Source organism: Zootoca vivipara, chromosome 11 (genome assembly GCF_963506605.1).
Source record: "Zootoca vivipara chromosome 11, rZooViv1.1, whole genome shotgun sequence".
NCBI lineage: Eukaryota > Metazoa > Chordata > Lepidosauria > Squamata > Lacertidae > Zootoca > Zootoca vivipara.
In genome coordinates, this window is record NC_083286.1 from 29061643 (window position 1) to 29067642 (window position 6000).

A 6000-nucleotide genomic window follows, 5' to 3' on the forward strand; every position below is an offset into this window, starting at 1 on the left:
GACAAGTGTTTGCTCTGCTCCTGAAATTACATGGTTCATAAAAATGGACCTGAAAAATGAAAACCATTTTCATAGATATCTTCATGATGCCATCAAGTTTTCTCTGTTTATTGCTGATGTGTGGTTCTTACACTTTTAAGAGTTTCACGGAGGTTCCCACTAAATTCCACTTATATGTTCGATGAGCGTAAAAAGAGGTGTGGCTTAGTAAAAAATATATATGAATGAAATCAACTTGAATTAAAAGCATGCAACTACAGGTATGAGTAGAAAGCAAGCTGGCACAGGGGCAGCAGGCCTTGAGGTACGGTATAATAGTGAAATTCATTATTCATGATCAGGACTCAGTTCCACGTTAAAACTGAATGCCAACCAAACGTCCACACCTGTGTTTGTTAAGCAGGAGGAGAAAATGCCTATGCCATGACAGGTGGGATGGCCAAAGTCATTTCCCCCTTTTCTGCTCCCTTTTGAAAAATAGTTTTGTCACGTGCGTAAGCTGAATGCACTTAAGTGCATAAGTTGTGGGCTTACTGTAGATAAAAATACATAAAAACAGCACAATCTATTAGAAACATAACAAAAAATCACCAACTGAATAACAATTGCAGGGATGTTTAATACACTGCAATGTCGGAGTGCATGTAGCAACTGTGTACACTGAGAAATAAGTGGCATGCAACCAACAGCTACTTCTGCTTTTAATTATACCTGCCGGCTTCAGAAATGGCATTTTCATATTGCATCTTGGGTCTGTTCAAATACTGTTGAAACGGGGGCTGGAAAGAAGCAGTTACATCATTGCAGGAGGAGAGGACAGAATGTGTTGCTGAATAGCACATGGTACTCCTGAGCCTGTTTTGGAGCGGGTCTTTTTTAATGTAATGTATTGCGCAGTCTAAAAGTCAGATCTCTGTGTTATCAGTTTGCAAGTTATGTTTCACTGTCTATGCAGGCTCAGGAATGTCTCATACAAACAGCTAACCCCCATCAACTCTCAGGTTCTAGTATTGCAAAATACTATCAGGCACTAATGGAGAGAATTATTGGCTATAAAGCAAATACCAGTGTGTGCCACGCAATGCCTGGACATAAGAGGAGAGAGAGACTGGATGCCCTTGTAAACACAATTCTCAAGCTTTTGATGCTTAACTAAGGGACAAACAGGCCCCTTTTTCAGGTCACACGTTATCTAGACCTAGTGGGCCATTGGGACTGAATGTCCACATTTCAAGATTTAGGTGGGTTAAGCAAGGAGCAGGGTAGCGGTTGTATGCAATCTCAATGTTGCCTTATAATTGGGAAGCTCATCTGTTGACCTCCTATTCAGTTCCAGACCAGAGTTTCTAAAGTGAGTGAGATGCTAACCGAGGGAGAAGCCCAATCACCGAGATGATGTCAGGGACTAGCTGGAAAAAGAAGAATGGTGGAAGGCCGCAGCTGGGGAACCCCCAAGGGAAACCCTAGAGGACGAAGGCTCAAAGCCAGGGGATTGGTGGTGGGATACTAAGAAGTCAAAGATTGGAAGGAGGGGCTGGATGAGGCAACATGGTTTAGTGAGCAGGAAGAGCCTATGACATGGAGCAGTTCAGACTCGGGGGCTGAAGCAGAGGAAGTGGGGTCAAGAGGCTGCTGGAGAATCCAGGAACTCTCCCTCTCCTGATGCGACAAGCTCCCCTCTTTTCCTGGTCTCCAAGAACACAGAGAATAATGAGGAGGGCAGAAGAGAGACTAGAGGTGTGTAGATGCAGTTTGAGACTGCTTGGGAAACATCTGGGAGAGGAGGAACCTTAGGAAGAGTGGAAAGCAGGGACCTTCAGTTCTGGCAACTGCTCCATAGGGCCAGACCTGCTGGGAAGTGTTGCAGAGTTGCATGCTGTTTCCTTGAATGAAGAGTGAACTTCACTGACAATGGAGTCTTGCATGTTTCATGCTGACCTGTGTCCGACTCAAGCCCTGACAGATGAGCTTGCCAAATGAACACACTTTTCCTACAGTTCTAAGGTTTGGGGGCTGGAGAACCAAATGCAGTATGTCAACTCTTACCTTGCGTCAGGGGAAACAAACATTTTTGGGGACTGAGGGCCATTCTTGTCCTATGGTTAACCCCCTTTGGGGTACACATGTCAAAGTGGGTATAGGTAGCATTTAATTTCTGTTAAAGAAGAAATATGGGGGAGGTCTGGGAAGATTCATCATCAGGGCCGTCTTAAGCATATATGGCATCATAGTGCAAAGCTCCCTCTGGCAGCCCCCCCCCCATTTTCCAGAGTTGTTGACCTTTTTTTAGGGAGGACAGCACTGCCGGCGGGGCTGGAGGAGGCGGGCAGCAGCTGGAGGGCGGCTCCTCCGGCGGGGAAGTGGTGGAGGCTGGATGTGGCGCCTCCCGGCTCAGCTGGCCGCTTCGTGCCACGGTGGCCACGGCAGACGGAGGCTCCGGGCATGGTGCTGCTTTGGCGTGGCATGGCAGAAGCGGGCGAGGGCAGTGAGCTGATGCCGGGAGGCGCCGCGTCCAGTCTCCGCCTCTTCCCTGGCGCCCTGCGCCACTAGCCTCTATGGGTAAGACACCCCTGTTCATAAACCACATTTGGGTATCACAGAAACCTAGCAGATGACCCACAGGAGTGGACAGAATAAAAAAAGCATATTATTGTGAAAACTTTTTTTTAATAGACATGTTTTGGGGAGCTACAGAAAACCTTTTGGCATCACAGTCAGTATTCTTTTTTTAAAAAAAAGTCTAAAACATTTATTTTTAATATAATTTTTAATGGACAAATGAGGGAGGAGGTTGGGGGACCAAATAAACCTTTTGGCATCACAGTGATCTACCTATGGGATCAGTCAGTAGAAAGAAACATTTTATTTTATTTTATTTCTTTAAAAATCTGATTTGCTCAGTCTGTTCTCTTAAATCATACAGTTGAAGAACTGTATCATGTGCTATTTTCACCCTATCTGAATTTGAATAAAACGCATAAGACATTATCCATTTATAATTTCTCTGCCATTAGGTGTGGAATTATAGTCCAGGAGAGATGCCAAAGTCTGGACCCTGACTTATTTCACTTGAAGGGGAGGGCCCTGGACTTTGTAAGTGAAAATAATACCGGTAATAATTTTTGCACCTAGAAGTATTCTGAGGTTGTATTCTAGAGCATGTAGTGTCTGAAGGTCAGTTAACACCCTTATTGGAGCAACCTTCCTTTGAAATTATATAGCAGGGCTTTTAAAGACTGGTTTTCCTCCTTTAAAATGCTTTTTTCCATTATTTCCTCAGTCTTTTGATTTTTCTTTTTAAAACCAAAGAACTTTAAATAGCAATTTATGTGACATAGTTTCCATCCACCATATCCTACAGTATATATACTTTTGAGTAAAATCTCTGATAGTTTTGGAACTGAATGACATTTTACGGGAGTGAATCATAGAGCACACAAGTGGTAGACAAAACTGCACCTTTTGCCAAGAAAAACTGCCCAAATTATTTCTTCATTATGGTTTTTTGGTTCCTTGTAAGTAAATGGAAACTAGGCAGTTACTGTAATCCGCAGATGGTGTATTTACACGCAACTTGAAATGCTTTCTGAAGTATTTACTGTATGCTAAGCAAGTTTCCTGACATCCAGCCACACTGACTATAGGTGATGAAGAAAGTAGGGTTGCCATACTTTGGATTTGGCTGTCAGAAACAGTGTCCAGGCAGAAATCACTTAAATGTCTGAGAAAATGGCTACCCATATTGGAAGCGTAGATTTCCTTAAAAACCTCCTTAAAAATAGCTCAAAAATATGGTAACCCTAGGAGCAGGTGAGCCTGGCTTACAACTAAGAAAACACTCTTACTTAGAGTATAGCTCAACCCTGAAGCAAGAAAGTTGCAGTGAAAGTTTTACTACTCTAGATAACTAAGAGAAATGTAAGAGTAAAGCAAGGCAAGGCATCTTAATTACACTGTACACTGTAACTTTACATGATAAACTTACGTGTAAATTGTAAATAGTTGTTTACCTGGCAAAAAATGTCAGAATGTTCCATCAATGGTGAGATACAGTCCTGCATGTGAACCTATCTCCATCACATCTTATGTGGGGGTTTCATTCTGCGGATGGCGCATGTATGCAAAAGCATGTATACTCATCCACCTTGTAACCACTCCCAGCTTTCCCCAGTGTGAAAAGAGCTTTAAAGCTTTCTGCCTTGCATGTCAGGCAAGGCCTATTCAGTATGCTGCCTTCGGAAGGCTCGGGATGCTCACGTGAGATCTTGTGGGAACACAGATGGCCCCGTGAGATCTCATCAGAACATCCCAGAACCAGCGTGCCAAGAAGGCCTTGTACCCCCAAGCAAGGCAAGGAGCTTAAAAGCAATTTTTGGTGCCATTTAACTTGAGGAATTTCAACCAGCTGACCTTCAACCGCATATGGTTGAGATCGTGTGAGTTAATGTGCGTAAGATACGTCATATTGTTTACAATTTTATGAAAATGATGCAAAGGTTGCAGGAACTGGGCATAGTGCACATACATGTGTATTTGTGTGTTGTGGCACATCAGTGTGGACCATGGGCAGGAGAGATGGCAGCTTGGCAGATGCTGTTGAAATTTGCTCTTTGGGATCCTTATCTGAGTTCTGCCACTGCATCTTTCATCAGTAAGAGGTGGGAGAATCTAAAGAGCTCAGTGAAGGTGGTCTAAAAGGGAAGGAGAACAAAAATCTGAAGATGTCCCAGCTGTCAATTTCTCCTTTTGGACAGCTTACCATTTTCTTTCGGTAGTTGGGCTACTGATCTCACACTGCTGTGCTTTGAGTCAAACAGCTAGAAAGGTCTTGGGTTCTTAAGGAGCTCTGGCTTTCACCCTCTCCAGGCTTCTTCTTGCCATTGTACCTTATTTTAAGTGATATAAACTGGCCACATGCATTCCAACTGGCTGTGACTGAAGTCACTGTGGACTTTTCATCATTGTCTGTTCTGGACAGGCAGCCTCAATTACCGCCTAGTCAAATTGCCTAAACTGGCTTCAATTCAATTGTTTTGGCATTGCCGTGCTTCAGCCTAAGTAGAACAAAGAGTGCACACCAAGATGTACTTTAATGGAACAATAGCAGAATCCTGCTGACTTCAGTCCTGCCGATTTCCCATTAAGAACAAATGTCATTCAAGCAACACCCTTGTCACTTTGCACTGGCCATTCTCTGAGGAGTCTGAAATTCAGGGACAACCTATTTAGGAACAGTTTCAGCTGGAGTTTCTTCATGCATTCATGCTACTTCACAAGGGTATGCTGTTTATTTTGAGAAGAAAAAGTGAGGAAGCTGTAGCCGGCCCAGGTAGATTTAGAGTCCAGAACCCCAAAACAGGAGGACTGAGCCAGCAGTTCCCCCCAAATATCTGCATTCAGCATTCAAGACAGCCAGGTTAAAGCTGTTCATGTCCACACACCTGCCATCTCCCTGTTTCCAAACCAATTAATTCTTTGCAGCCAAGCAGTCAAACAGGTTTGAAGGATCAGCTATTTAATCAACTTGATTTGCTCATATTAATCAGAGGGTTCATCAGGAATGGTTAAAGTTACCGCAGGTTCTCCCACATTATTCATGATGAAACCAGCGAACTATTTCATTCGTTAGAGCTGTCATGATTACACTGAGCTAAATTAAAAGGGAGGGGAAATTCAACCCCCCCATAAAAAATAAAATAAAAAATAAATACTGTAAAAATAGAAAATAGAAAAATAAAATAAAAAACAGCTGAGAGGTGCGGGGAGGTGGTCCAAGGCTCCCGTTCCCGTGCGCCTTTGGAGCTTTGCGCGGGAGCGCGAGCCTGAGGCCACCTCGCTGCGCCTGTCAGCTGTAGCCTGTAGAGCGGCTTCAGGCCGCTCTCCGGAGGCTCGCACGGGCCTCGGGATAGCGACCTGAAGCCACTCTACAGCTGACAGGTGCAGCAAGGTGGCCTCAGGCTCGCGCTCCCACGCGCCTCCGGAGCTTTGCGTGGGGAGCGT